Genomic DNA, 15,348 nt, shown 5'->3' on the forward strand with positions numbered 1-15,348 from the left:
CCAAGGTGAACTTGTGAAAAATCAGCATTTTTTTCCTACATTAACCTACCAATGCAATTATGGATTACAGTGTATGCAAAGAGATAGTTTGCTTCAATTTTATTTTATTTTATTTATTATTTTTTTTTTTAAAAATTTTTTTTTTTATTTATTTATTTTTGGGACAGAGAGAGACAGAGCATGAACGGGGGAGGGGCAGAGAGAGAGGGAGACACAGAATCGGAAACAGGCTCCAGGCTCCGAGCCATCAGCCCAGAGCCTGACGCGGGGCTCGAACTCACGGACCGCGAGATCGTGACCTGGCTGAAGTCGGACGCCCAACCGACTGCGCCACCCAGGCGCCCCTTTGCTTCAATTTTAGTGAGTGTATTCCTCTTTTTTTTTTTTTTTTTAACATTTTGTTCTGGTTTTTTAGTTCATGGAGCCTCAGAGGAGAGTTCCTGCTGTCTTTTTGTGCTTCATTTACCCAGGTCATTGCAGCTCTGTAAGACATGTGCTAAAGTAGCAAGGAATGAAATTTTAAATACACCCAAAGAGCTGAGATGCATTTGTAACACTTTGTTCTTTTGGGTTTTCTCAGGGAATAGGGTGCCCACATAGGAACAAATCAAATCAACAAAAACAAAGCACTGAGCTAGGCAAAACCACAAATGCAAATTATTTATATTGATATACCTACCCTATATATAACAAGCCTTCACAAATCGATGAGCAGAGTTATTTCTTGCAACAATTTCTAAACAAGGCCCTATGACTAATTCAGGGACCATGGTTTTAGGCTATTATGCCAAGTTATCAAATCCATCAATATTCTTGGGTGTTGTTCCTTCTGTCTCTCTGCATGTCCCCCAGCCATGACTTCACCCTACCCCTCCCACCCTCCATGAGTTACTCAGGAACCCACGGAGGAGGTCAGAGATAGCAGGATTGAACCCCGAGCTCAGTGCCCAGACCACACAAATATCCCTGCCTCCCCTCGCCCTAGGCAAGGATCAAGGATTTTCACACATAATTGCACCAGGCAGAGGATAAACTCAAATTCACAGGGCCCAACCAACCAATTTACAGAGAACGAGGAGGCCGTTATATGAGATGAGAGGCAGTGGCAGGGGGAATAGGGCTTCAGGATCCAGTCCAGCCTACTTGGTGAGAATGCAGTGCCTGTCTGCTAAGGAGCTTAAGGCACCCGGTAGGGATTAATACTGCAAACAGCCCCGGGAGATAGATTAATCTGTATTAATTAAAACTGCAAAATGTTCTCTACCTGAGGAGTTTCAATCTTGAGACGGAAAATAAACTGTCTGAAAGGCAGGGGCCGAGGGAAGTATATAGTGATGGCTGTAAGGTGCTCTTTTGTTCTTGCATTAAGGTGCAGAGTGAGAAAGAGAAAGGACAATCCTCAGTGCTGAGTGGGTTAGGGGAGGGGGGAACCCTTCTGACCTCTAGTCCTGCTCCACTCCCCTGTCACTGGACCCCAGCACAAGCAGTAAGGGAAACCCAGAGGTGAGCTCCGGAAAAGGGCATCCTGCACCGAGGCTGATGTGGGTGTGAGCCCTGCATCCATCGTGAGTGTCATGTGCCATGTGTGGGCTCTGTTATGATCCAGGCTGCTTGCAGAGGGAGTAAACCGAGCCCAGGAAGGGAGAAGCCACACAGTCATGGAGACTTGCCACTCAAACCTGGTTGCTGTCTCCAGAGTGTGTTCTTAGCTGCTGTGCTCTGCTGCCTCTCAGCAATAGCAGCTTCAGTAAGCCTGGAGGGAAGGAAGAACACAGTCAAATTCTCCCCATGCATTCTAATGTTAGTTATGTAACAGCCTAAAACTGGCTATCCTTACTTCTTGGGAAGTTCCGCTCATTGCCGTTATTGGCTGATTTGCATTTTCTCCCCCCACCTGGACACTTCTCACCTGCTTTGCCTGCTTTTCCAGGTGCCCCCTTCCCCCAGGAAGCATTCCCAGACACTGCGGTGAACTGGACAGCCCACGGCCTTTCAGTGGCTCTTGCCTCCCCTATGAGTTACAGTGAAGACTGCACCACCTGTCTTTCAAGGCCCCTTAGAGTCCCTAGTCCAAGGTTAAATACCTGGTAGTTGCTCAGGAAACAGGTGCTACCTCATACTAGGGGACCAGGATAAGATGCAGGAGAAGCCTTGCAATGGATTAAATCCCTAAAGCTATCAGTGCCTCTAGCTTGTCTCTGGGGGACCGTCACCCTTCTGGGAGCTCCCCAGCGGCTGCATCCTTCTGCAGGCCACCTCCTGACTCTCTGATCATTGTTTCTCAACTGACCTCATGGTTTGTGTCTCTTTGCTGTCCAGTGGACATAAATGCAACTTCCCCTCCATTTTCTCCTCCTCCGCATGTGTGTGTGTGTGCGGGAGGCGTGTTTATGCTACCTCCTGCCCATTACTTGCTCTTTATCTTAGCTGGTGAATAAAGTGCTTCTGCCTGAGTCTAGAAATTTAGGAATGGTGAATCACCCTCCCTTGGGCTCCTCCACTGACAGTCTGCACAAAGCCTCTCACATCTGTGTCCTCCTCTCCCTCTGTCGTTAGTCTAACCCACTCCTCCACATCCTTTCCGAGGCTGCCTCACATCTCTCCCTTCCTCTAACCCAGGGATGGGCAAACTACAACCAGTCCTCCAAGCCAGGCCCCAGGCCTACATTTTTGAGAAACATTTGATTGGAACAGAGCTACACTCATTTGTTTATGTACTTGTCTCGGGGTGCAGAGTTGAACAGTTGCAAGGGAAAACTTAGGTCTCGCGAAGCCCAAACTAGTCACTGGCTGGCCCTTCACAGTTAAAGTCTGCAGCTCCCGGCTCTACACTCCGTTCCCAGAGCCAGTGGCGCTCTGCTTCGCTCCTGAAGGATCCCTGTGGCTTTCTCACCTGCAGGGCCTGGCATTTAGGCCCTCACTGTCTGGCACCCCTCGGCCTTCATGACCTCTGCTTTTCCAGCACCCCTGCCTACACACCATCTCCTAAATCACCTCTCTGCTCATCATCCAGAACAGACCCTTAATTCCTCTCTTTGCTGTTCCCAAATCTCTAAGGCCAATGTCACTGCCTCTGTTGTCACCACACTTGGAAATACAGTTCCAGACATTCTTTTCTTTGGGTTCCCATCAGCTTTTTTTTTTTTTTTTTTTAATTTTCTTTAATGTTCTTATTTATTTTTAAGAGAGAGGGAGTGACAGAGTGTGAACAGAGGAGGGGCAGAGAGAGAGGGAGACAGAATCCAAAGCAGGCTCCAGGCTCTGAGCTGTCAGCACAGAGCTCAATGCGGGGCTCAAACTCACGAACCACGAGATCATGATCTGAGTCGAAGTCAGACGCTTAACCGACTGAGCCACCCGGACACCCCTCCCATCAGCTTTCTTGAGGCACTTCCTATGCTTGCCTGTGCCGAATAGATAGTTCTATGGTAGTCTCTCCACTGGCCTCTTGTATCTGTCCTTGCTCCCTTGCCATCTGTTCTCCATATAGCACATACATCGATATTTTGAAAACATCATTCAGATGACTTCACCCCCCGCTCATTGTTGGTAGAATAAAATCAATCCTACCTTGGGCTTCCGGGTCTAACCTGGAATTCTGCCTAACCTCTGTGCTTTCCACTGGCCACTGCTTGAGCTCTACTCTGGCCATGCTCACCTGTTATCTGCTCTGAAACATGTCATGCTTGTTTCTGTCTCAGAATTTTCTCACATGCAAAAAGCATTTAAAAAGTTCTTCGAGGGGGTGTCTGGGTGTCTTGGTTAAGCATCTGACTCTTGATTTTGGCTCAGGTCATGATCTCACAGTTCATGGGTTTGAGCCCGGCATAGGGCTCTGTGCTGTGTGGAGCCTCCTTGAGATTCTCTCTCCCCATCTTTCTGTCTCTCCCATGCATGTGCCCATTTTCTCTCTCTCAAAATACATAAACAAAACTAAAAAAAAAAAAAAGAAAAGTTCTTCAAGGTAGGGGTTGAAAAAAATATCAAACTTGTTTCCCACTGTATTCCAAGTGCCTAGAACCATGCCTGGCATAGTGTTAGTATTAGTATGTATTTGTTGAATGAATTATTAAGAGGATGAGTCTTCCTGGTCCCCCAATCTGGCATGGGGAGCTGAATGAACGCATTTCACAGGTCATTCATTCAGAGGCTGGCAGGCAAGGCTAGCGGCCTTTTATTTCCAGAGGCCTGAGTTCACTTCTGTCAGCACATCTGCAGACGGTTCACTCACCCTCCCGTCATGCCGTGTGTGGTCATGCCGTCTGTGAGGCCCCTGGGTGGGCTCCACTGGGGGGCTCTGTCGGGGAAGAGAAGTAAAATCCATCATCCTCATAAAGAGCAGTTGTGGTGGCTACTGGAAAGGTGGTGGCCAGGTGACAGGTGAAACGGGACCTCATGAGAACAAACAAATTTGAACACAGAAGTAGAAATTGGGAGTGTAATAGGATGTGAATGCAGGACATGTGAGAAGGCAGCTCAGGCCCACTTTCAGCCTGGGTGGGGCTGTGGCCTGGGGGCCTGACTCGTAGCACAGGAACCTTGCAGGTGGGCCAGGCCTGCGTCGGTGACCCCTTCAGAATAGGAGCCTCCCGGGCCCATCCAGCCACCGCCGTGGGAGTGTACAGGGCTCCACACGTGGAGACCTGACTGCTGCTGCAGCTGTCCATCCTTCAGGAGGCAGTTCCTGGTAAAGAACTTTCTCCACTGCCTCCTTGGAAGGGACCTTTTCTCACATCGAGAGTGAAAGTACCACACATCAAGAGGAAGAGGTGCCAATGTCGCCTCCCGTTAAGGGGATTTATAATGGAGCTCCATTTTTCACCAATTTACAGACAACTCCTGGGCTCCCGGCTTGTAACTCGGTCAGCTCTGCTTCAGTGGGCACGTGAGCATTTCTCAAAGGCGTCCCTATGGCCCATTGTTTGGGGTTTGGCCTTGGAACAAAAAAGGTTTTGTGTGCTCGCCACAGTGTGTGCCAGGACTAAAGTGTTTCACTTTGTCCCTAGAGGCCAACCTTTCTCTCTCTCTGTCTTCTTCCCGCCTCCCTTTTTCTTTCCTTCCTTCTTTCCCTATTTCCTGACTCCTCTCTTTCTCTCACACACACATTGAGCTCTGGTCTTGAGAAAGCAGAAGAGAAATCTTCTATCAGGCAAATGCTCATGGCATCAAACACATTTCTACTGAAGATTCAGGCCCCTTGGATATGCGCATGAAAACAGTTGATTCCTGAACTGAAATGAGTTTCTGCAAGATCTATTGTTAAATGACAGCCAAAACATGCTTACTCGTTTTTAAGTTGGTGTTCTGTGTGCTCACTTAGTGCTATCTCGTGTGATGAGTTTATTCTCTTGAGAACCGTGTGTCTGGACCCATCCTGTCATGGGTCCCCTAGGAGATTCCCACCTCACCAGCGACACATAAGCAGAGTGGCGTTGTTGGGACCAGATGGGAGACCCAGCCAGTGAAGCTGAGACCCCGCCTTCCAGAGGTCTGACAGAAGGCGGCTTCTACTCTGACTCTTCAGACATCTTTTGGCATTCCCTCACCTCACCACAGGGTGTGTGACTGATTGGCTTTAAAACCGTTGCTAGGCATGGATAAACATATTGGATTCTTCCCAAAAGGCAGTGAGAAAGCCCCTGTGCCCTCCCCATTTCTGATTTCATGCCCTCTGGGGCAGTGGACAGGGTTTCCAGGCAGACGCATATGGGGATACTCGTGAGTGCCAGTGTCTCACCCTGTCCCAGACATGGAGGGCAAGAGGGGCATCGCTGGGTTTCCCAGCATCCCATGTTCCCATAACTGCCACTGCCTTTCCTTCTCCTCTCTCCTCTCAGACTCTTCTCCTTCTCAATCAACACAGTCACGGCCAGACCTGCCTTGAAGTCAGTGAAGTGTGTCTTATATGCAAGATAATGTATGCATTATCCAATTATTCAGTGTGCCTGGCACTCAGTGGGGACTCCGTTCAGTGCTTCTCTTCTGCCAAAAGTCAGATGGCACCCTCCTGTTGCCAACCTAAATTCCCAGATTCCCCACCAAGACATTCCATTTTGCTCCTCTGCACTCGCCCATTCACTGGGTCGGTGAAGCAGACCCCTGGTGGACGGCCTGCGAGCCTCTGCCCATCTCTGCCCAAAGGCAGCAGTAATGGACCTCCATGCTTCTTCCTACAGGGGTGTGAGGGCCTCAGTGCTTTTCACACAGCCCCTCACACACCCCACTTCCAACAACCCTGAGTCTGCATATAAGGTGAGACACCTGCCATCCATTGTGGGTTGAATTGTGTCCCCTAAAAAGATATGTTGAAGTCTTAACACTGAGTTACCTATGACTGCAACGTTATTTGGAGAAAGGGTCTTCACAGATGTAATCAAGTGAAGATGAGGTCCTACTGGATTGACGTGGCCCTCAGTCCAATGATTGGTGTCCTACAAAGAGAGGGAAATCTGGAGGCATGCTGACACACAGGGAGAAGAGCATGTGCTGACCCAGGCAGAATTGAGGTGATAGAGCTACATAAGCCAAAGATGGCTGCCGACCAGCAGAAACTAGGGAGAGGCAAGGAAGGATTCTTTCCCAGAGTCTTCAGAGGGAGCACAGCCCTTGATTTTGGACTTACAGCCTCCAGCACTGAGAGGAAAATGGCTCTGTTCTAAGCCACTTAAGTTGTTATAATTTGTTTCGGTTGCCCTGGGATATCAATACATGTACATCCTAGCCAGAATCCTATGCACCAGGTACAACTTGCCAGCCACTTATTTGGGGGAGTCTCCACCTCACCCACTTTGGGAGGTCCAGCGGGGATTTGGGGGAAAGTTGCCCACCATGTGCAATTTAAAGCAATGAGGCCCTTTTTGTCAGGGAGAGAGTTTCTTAGGCCAGACCCATTTCCTGTCCACCACTGGACTCCTAGAGTTGTGACAGCCACAGGACTAAGGTCGAGCTGTGCATCTTAGGGAAAGGCCCATTAAGTCTGCCTCACATTAAGCGCTTTGAATTAGAAGAGAAGAAAAGGAACTTTCTCAAAGACGTTTGGTCCAGCCTGGTTCATCAATTTAGGGCTCCGTATAGGACTTTGGAGAGAGGCAGAAAGTTGCCAGGAAAAGGCTTAAGTAAGAACTTGCAGTATGTTATGCATTGTGTTGCTTGTTGAAGATGAGGTATCTCTGGCATAGAAATATAGTAAATAGCGCTCCTGTGGCACTCAGCGCCGGGCACTGTTAAATTGCTTTGCAGATATTAACTCATGTAATCCTCACGACAACCTGGTGAGCTAGGTACTCATTGTCTCCATTAAAGGGCTGAGGAAAGGGCACAGAGAAGCTCAGTAACTTCTCATAGGCTACCCAGCATTATAGGTGATAGAGCAGAAAATCTCCATTCACAAAGTCTGATTCCTGGGGTTGTATTCTTCTTTTATTTTATCACATTTTTTTAAAAAAAAAAGTTTATTGATTTTGAGAGAGAGAGAGAGCATGCATGAGCAGGGGAGGGGCAGAGAGAAGGGAGCAAGAGGATCCCAAGCAGGCTCTGTGCTGCCAGTGCAGAGTCCCATGCAGGGCTCGAACTCATGAACCGTAAGATCATGACCTGAGCTGAAACCAAGAGTTAGACGCTTAACCAACTGAGCTACCCAGGTGACCCCTGAGTTTGTATTCTTAACCACAACACCACTTAGGGCCCTTTTCCTCACAATTTATCCAGATGGGTGAAGTCAGTTTTACATCACTGGACTCCAGACTTCCCTACCCACTGGTGCTCTGCAGCATCTCCAGAGATGAACGCGCTTGGAGATAAAGGACTGATATCAACTGTCTGTGATGATCCTGAGCAGTAAGAGGGGCAGGCAGGGGAGCCAAAGATGGAGTCAGGGACAGCTCTGGCCGCCTCTCCCAGGCCAGTGGTTCTCAAACTTCAGCATCCATCAGAATTACCTTGAAGACTTGTTGAATCACAGGTTGTTGGGCCCACCCCCATAGTCTCTGATTCTGTAGGTCTGGGGCGGAGGGACTCAGGCCCAAGAATCTGCATTTTCTCAGGTTTCTGGGTGACGCTAGTATAGTTAGTCTAAGTGCTCCACTTTAAGAAACATTACTTTAAGCTAATTTCCACTCTGCTGCTGTGGAAGCTGTAGTCAGCTCCTTAGATAATCACAGAGATAATATACTGAGATCTTTGATGTGGTTTTTCCCAAGTATGCTATTGGTGACTCATGTAGGGGAGCAAAATTATCAAGTGGCGATTTTCGTGAAGATGAGCAAATTGAGCTTCCCAGTGGCCATGTCCTCAGGGGTTCCTGCCAGCAGTCCTCTGTCTCTCCTGCAGCGGAATGAGAGGGAACTGGTTCACATTTTGCACGAAGGATGTTAAGTTAAACCTACTGCAGAGAAGGAGGAATTCTCCCTAGTCCAAAATGATTTAGGTCTAATTCTCTCTTAGGGCAGAGGGATTCCCAAGATTCCCCCTTCCCGCCCCTCCATCCCTGAAGTCTGTGATGATATAAGCCATGTGTTTGTTGATGCTTCATAGTGGTTCCAGTTGGTATAATGGCCTTACCCATTTCTTCCTGCATGTCCTGTAAGCTCCCCAAAGTGACCCCATGTTAAGCTTCTGTTTCCATTTTGCCCTGGAACCCACTTCTCTGGTTTCTCTCAGTTAATATGAATAGTAATGAATATGCTAAAAATTTGGAGGTCACCCTTGACCATTTCCCCTGCATCCAATATCACGGTTTCCCCAAAGTGCTTGTCCATCCTTCTTTATTCCATGAGAGCGTGTCTCTATCCTGTCTCACCTGGGCCATTGCAAATGCTTCCTAATTGCCACCCCTGCCTTCTATGCTGCAAATGTCACCCCCTCATCACTGCTTTCAGAATGACCCATAGAAAACTGGGCGTGGCTAACTAAGGTCCCAGGCAAACCTGCTCACATACGCTTTTATATGGCCCACAAGCTAAGAATGGTTTGTGTATTTTTAAATGGTTAAAAACAATCAAGGGGCACCTGGGTGGTTCAGTCAGTTAAGCATCTGACTCTTGATTTTGGCTCAGGTCATGATCTCATGGTTTGTGGCTTGAGCCCTGTGTGGGCTCTGTGCTGACAGTGTGAGGCCTTCTTCGGATTCTCTCTCTCCTTCTCTCTCTCTCTGCCCCTCCTGTGCTCTCTGTCTCTCTGCCTCTCTCTCTCTCTCTCAAAAAATTAATAAACGTAAAAAACCCCAAAAAACAATTAGAAGAACAACATTTGGTTTCATGGAAAATGATATGCAGCTCAAGTTCCATTGTCCATACATAAAGTTTTACAGGAACACAGCCATGCTGATTAGCTTGCAGATTGTCTGTGGCTGCTCTCATTGTCCATCACAGAGATACATAGTTGTGATAGAGACGGTATGACCCACAAAGCCTACTGTGATTACTACCTGGCCCCTTAGAGAAAAGATTTGGTGACTCCTGGGCTTGCAGCCCTTCTGTGGTACTTCCGGGGCCTCAGGGTAAAATTCAGCTTCCTTACCATGGCCCACCAAGACCTCCCAAGACCTCCGCTATCTGTCCCCTTCCTATGTCTTCTGCCTCACCCTCCTTGGTTCCTGGCTTTGCAAACTTAAATGCCATCAGAACCCAGGCTGGCAATGTTAAAAAAAAAGACACACAGCAGCAGTCAGGGTAAGTTAATACAGTGGTGCTGAGGCCCTGGATGAACTGGACAGTGCATGCCTCACTAAAAACATTCAGTAAAATAGAACAAAACAATACAAAATGAAAGCCGTGTGAGCCACAGGGCATCCGGTTCCACCATGAGGCTCCTTGTCTTTCTGCTTTTGACCTTGCTGTCCCTCAGCTGGGAGTGCCCTTCTTTCTATCTTCATCTGTTCGACTCTTGCTCTCCCTCAGGAGTCATGGCTTGACCGTGTTGCACAGAAAGTTGGGTTTGATGTCCCTCTGGGCCTCTGGGATTGTGTCTGTCACAGCATAAATTCCTTCGCCTTGAGAACATTTATTTACTCTTTGGTTTCTGCCATAAGTCTCTTGGCTGCTTGAGGGGAATGTTTTTTCACTCAGCTTTTATGCTCAGCGTGTTTGTAGAATGAATGAGCGAAAGTATACATGAGGAAATGAATTAATTCAGTGACTCAGCAGAATCCTGTGATCCTCACAGAAGAGTGAAGTGATGCAAAATATCCTCTTTATGGCTTCAAACAATTATATTGTTTTTAACCCCTTTTAAGCTTCATCAGTGTCCTCAGATTTGATCCAACTTGTCATCTCTTTACAACACCCTATAAGAGGGGTTGCCTGTGTGGTTCAGTAGGTTAAGCATCTGATTCTTGATTTCGGCTCAGGTTATGATCTCATGGTTCATGAGATCGAGCCCCGTGTCAGGCTGCGCTGACAGTGTGGAGCCTGCTTGGGATTTTCTCTCTCTTCTCCCTCTGCCCCTTCTTCTTCTTCTTCTCTCTCTCTCTCTCTCTAAATAAATAAACATTAAAAAACACACTCTATGAGAGAAGGAAGGTGGGAAGAATGATCTCTGTCTTGTAAAAAATAGGAGCAGCAGAATACGGTTTGGTGATATCAGGGGAATCAGATAGCTAGAAATTCCTTCCTTTTACGTGGCTCTTCCATTCAGTTACATCTCACTAAAAGTGGATTGAGCACCTGCTTTGTTTTAGGCACTCCACTAGGCCCCAAAGATCCAGAAAGGAACAAATCACAGTCTCAGACTCCAGGAGGTCACAGTTTAACTAGGTCGACAAGCTTGTCCATCTTGTGACAGCAGCAGGCGAGGGAGCCTCAAGAGAAGTGAGAGGTTTCAGGAGCCAGAGGGGCACACGTACCTGGCAGAGAGCAGGGGAGGGACTTTTCTCACTGAGGTTGGGTGTCTCTCCCCAGCTTTCAGACTAAGAGATCTGTAGAGTCAGACTCTCCCTATGCTGGAGATGGCACTAGCCCCCACCCATCTCATCTCAACTGAGTCACCAATAACTAACCTGCCTGAATCTACTAGCCTCGTCAATGCATCACAGAAGGGCTGGCCCCACATGAAGTGGCTATACTGCAACCCTGAGGGAGGATATGTTTGCCAATTGTAGATTGGAGAAGATTTGGGTAGGAAGAAAGTAGAGCCTGAATACATCGCCTCATCTCTCCATAAGGCTCTGCGTGGATCTGGGCTCCTGGCTGGACTCCCAGGAGGGAACCCGCCTGGGTGCACACTGCACGTGCACAGGGAGAAGCGGCTCAAGAGTTTGTCTGAGACAGTACTGAAGGCTGCTCTGGGCTGTGCCATGCTGTACCCTCCAGATGTGGCAGGTCATTTCATCCTCACATCGCCCCTGTGTGGGCAGTCCTGTCATTGGCTCTAGTTCACAGAAGAGGAAGCTGGTGCTGGGAGAGATAAATGAACGTGGACAAGGCTGGAGGGTTAATAAGTGGCCGGTTGCCATACCATAACACCCAAATGGTAGTCCCTGTTTCTGGGGTTCCCCAACCTCTGGCCAAAGGCAAAGAATAAAAATACTGCAGGGAGTTCTTGTAAATTAAATTTTTAGCATCATCTTAATCAGAATCCATTTTAAAATTTGGGGCACCTGGGTGGCTCAATTGGTTAAGCCTCCAACTCTGATTTCGGCTCAGGCAGGTCATGATCTCGAGTTTATGGGTTAAATCCCCACATCAGGCTCTGCACTAACGGTGTGGTGTCTGCTTGGGATTCTCTCTCTCTCTCTCTCTCTCTCTCTCTCTCTCTCCTTCTGTCTCTGCCTTCCTCTGCTTTCTCTCTCTCTCTCTCAAAAATAAATAAATAGGGGTACCTGAGTGGCTCAGTCAGTTAAGCGTCTGACTTCAGCTCAGGTCATGACCTCACAGTTCATGAGTTGGAGCCCTGCATCAGGCTCTGTGCTGACAGCTCAGAGCCTGGAGCCTGCTTCGGATTCTATGTCTCCCTCTCTCTCTGTCCACTGTCCCCCCCCCCCCCGCCCCTCCCCCACACTCTGTCTCTCTCTCTCAAAACATAAACATGAAAAAAATAAAAAATAAACCTTAAAAAAAAGAAAATTTAAAATTGGGGAGGGCATTAAAATACCCTTTGTGTGTATGTGCAGTAATGATAATAGAAGCTACCAGTCCCTGGTTCTGAGGTGCATCCTATTGCTTTTTGACAAAATGTTCTCAGGAAATTCCCAAGTCCAGGACCCCTCATCCATACTACACAGCTGGTCAGGCCACCTTCTCCCTTCTCTTTTGTGAGGATGGCCAAGAAAATGATACACACATGTATGTACGTGCATACACACAGTTGTATTTATATACAGACGTCTATGGAGTAAGCTGAAACATTGAATAAATCTTGAAAAGAAGTTCTGGGCTTCCCTTGTGGATTGTGCTTCAGCTTTGTCCAGAGCTAATCTACTTAAAACTATGGTAGTAATGATTGTTTATCTTATAACCACTGTGAACTATACAATCTTCCTCAGGGAAGATAATCCAGGGCTTGACTGCCCACAGTTCACAGATGTCATTGGAAATTATTTTCACAGGAATGACTCAACTGCTTTCTGCTTCAAAGATACTGTATATTTTGCCTCTTGGGGCCTGGACTGAGGTTGAGAACAAGGCTTAACCCAAATGAATCCCCCTTCAGTTCCTGACACAGCTGGGTATGTTCCTACAACTATAACGTTAAGTCTCAAAATGGTTGTATTTCAGACAAAATGGAAACATAAAAAGCACTTTTCATGAAAACCTAAACACAGAATCTTATCTCAAACAAACAATTACACAAACAAATGCTCTCCTTTTATTAAAGGTCATGGGAGGCAAAGTGTATTAGGAAGAAAAATCAAGGATCCTTTTCTAAAAGTAAACAGCTTTTAATCTACAAATTCCTGTATGTGTTATGTGACATCAGACCAATGATTGAAAGTGAAAAATTCAGTGAGCAGTTTGCTTTGTGGTATTGAATTGTTGTTGGTATTCTAATGAATTGTTCCCACCACTGTGAGCTGGAAAAGTCTAAGGTGTACATGAAGTCAAAAACTTGTTTTCCAGTTCTTTGCTAGCAATTCTGGGGTTTGACAGGGGATGGAGAAAAGTCCAAGAGCATAGCAAATGAGGAAGAGATTCAGAAAGGAGAGATATAAGTATGAAGGCCTTAAGCCTTAGCTGACATTAGGTGTGGTACAAAGAAAGAAATGCCTTCGCGTACAAATAACTTTTATTTTGCCTCGGGCTGACCTGGAACTCTCCTTCTCTGACTAGTGCACGGTAGCTCACTAGCAGGAAAGCCTGCTAGGCACATTTGAGCGTCTTGGGTTTGAAACCATCTAAACATCCATCAGCAAAGAACTGGTTAAATAAAATGGGGTGCATATGTTCAAGAGAATTCTATGTAGACAGTCTATATGGATATGAAAATTATGCAAGGTATATTGTCAAGTAAAAAATGCCTTATACCCATATAAATGTGTGTGTAAAATAACACTGTTTATATTTTTAAAAAGAACAAATCTCTGTGTGCAAATGATTGACCCTTTTTGGAAGGACATAGACCACACAGGTAGCAATAGATAATTACCCTTGAAGATGTTTCTGAAGTTATTGGAGTGAAGAGAGGTGGTTTTTTGTTTGTTTGTTTTACTTTTGTCTTATACTCTTCGGTACAGTTTGAAAAAATTAAAAATCCCCACTGTAAGCCGATGTTACCTGGGCATGGGTCTCATTTCTGAGATGGCTTCTGTGACACAAAATGTTCTGGGCATCTGATCAATTTTCAGGGTTGATGAGATGAACAAAAGGTGTGGTACAGGTAACAGTTCTCTGCAGATTCCAAAGTGGGTTCCAGGGCTTTTCTTGTCTTTCCTTCCTTTCTTTCTTTCTTTCTTTCTTTCTTTCTTTCTTTCTTTCTTTCTTTCTTTCTTTCTTTCTTCTTTTTTAGTGTAGCCCAGGAGCCCTCCATCTGAGGGTGATGGAGCCTGGTACCAACAGTGACAGTTGCAGCTGAAATATTCCCGAAGCCATTACAGAGGGCTGTGACTTCAGGCTGTGCTTCCCTTCCTGCCTCGGACAACTGCCTGGAGCCCGCACTGCTCTCCCCCTCCTTCCTGGAAACACGTGGGGCTGTGTTCCCGACACAGGGGGAGATGCCTGAATTATCTGGAAAGGGGAGGAGACAGCAGAGCTGCCCTGGCAGCAGAATGGGGCAGCTGTTCTCTGAGACACGTGACTTCATGAAGCCTCAGTTGGCAAACACACCGCCTCATCAGGAAGGGAAATCCAGCGATCCAAATGCTTTATGAGGCCCCAAACTTAGCTCACACTGTTTATTTGGGCTCTTAGTTTAATGTTGATCACTGGGATCTAAATAATGATTCATTGCCCCACCTGACACGCAGTCCTACTTTATCTTTCAAGAGGGGTAGGAAGTTCCCGCCAAGTGGGTCTTGGCTCTATTACAGCTGCTTGGCAGTCTGGGCCCCAGCACAGGAGGGACACAGATTCAGAGAGGGAGACACACACACACAGACACAGACACACACACACACACACACACACACTCACACTCACAAATACATTCACAAACCACTGTACACACTTGTAACACACATGCCTTTCGCACCCACACAGCTCACATACTCACATGCACATGCTCCCACACTCACACATTTACACATGCTCCCACACTCATACAACACGTGCTACTCATTCAAACTTACAACATATAAGGGGTGCCTAGGTGACTCAGTAGGTTGAGCATCCAACCCTTGAATTTGGCTCAGTTCATCATCCCCCAGGTGCATGGGTTTAAGCTCTATGTCGGATTCTGTGCTTATCATGGAGCCTGCTTAAGATTCTCTTTCTCTTTTGGGGAGCCCGTATGGCTCAGTGGGTTTTAGTTCAGGTCATGATCTCGCAGTCTGTGAGTTCGAGCCCCACACTGGGCTTGCTGCTGTCAGCACGGAGCCCACTTTGGATCCTCTGTCTCCCTCTCTCTCTGCCCCTCTCCCCTGTTCTCTGTCTCTCTCTCTAACAAGCAAAGAAACAACCTCACAGCATATATAAACGCTCACACACACACTTCCTACACACTCACAGTGCCATATACTTTGTGAAGAAATGCTCAGAAACAGGAGCATGGATCAAGAATTCTGCTTTATTAAAGCAAAACAGTCTCTGCCTCAGTGAGTTGAAGGGCTTGGCAAAAAGAGTGGTAGCAATGCCTTAGGCAATGGTGTTGAAAGATACATGACAATTCACAAAGTGAGAATTTTCCAGTTCCTCCTCCTCTTGGGTTGTTACCGCCCTGAAGCTGGGTTTGGTGGTTCCCCTTGGCTGTCAGGATCCCCTT

The 15,348-nt window shown here is 47.0% G+C and overlaps 1 protein-coding gene and 1 long non-coding RNA gene across 3 annotated transcripts in view; one reads left to right on the forward strand and one right to left on the reverse strand.

Moving 5' to 3' along the window:
• Positions 1-15,348, forward strand: part of NCKAP5 (NCK associated protein 5) — a 980,982-nt gene that overhangs the window by 59,384 nt on the left and 906,250 nt on the right. The gene's annotated exons all lie outside the window — the stretch shown is intronic.
• Positions 7,407-13,849, reverse strand: LOC131503785 (uncharacterized). Its single transcript, XR_009257601.1, has 2 exons — positions 13,707-13,849; positions 7,407-8,322 (listed from the first exon to the last, which is right to left on the reverse strand). It is a non-coding gene; the product is annotated as an uncharacterized LOC131503785 (long non-coding RNA).

Source organism: Neofelis nebulosa, chromosome 2 (assembly GCF_028018385.1).
Source record: "Neofelis nebulosa isolate mNeoNeb1 chromosome 2, mNeoNeb1.pri, whole genome shotgun sequence".
Taxonomy (NCBI): Eukaryota; Metazoa; Chordata; class Mammalia; order Carnivora; family Felidae; genus Neofelis; species Neofelis nebulosa.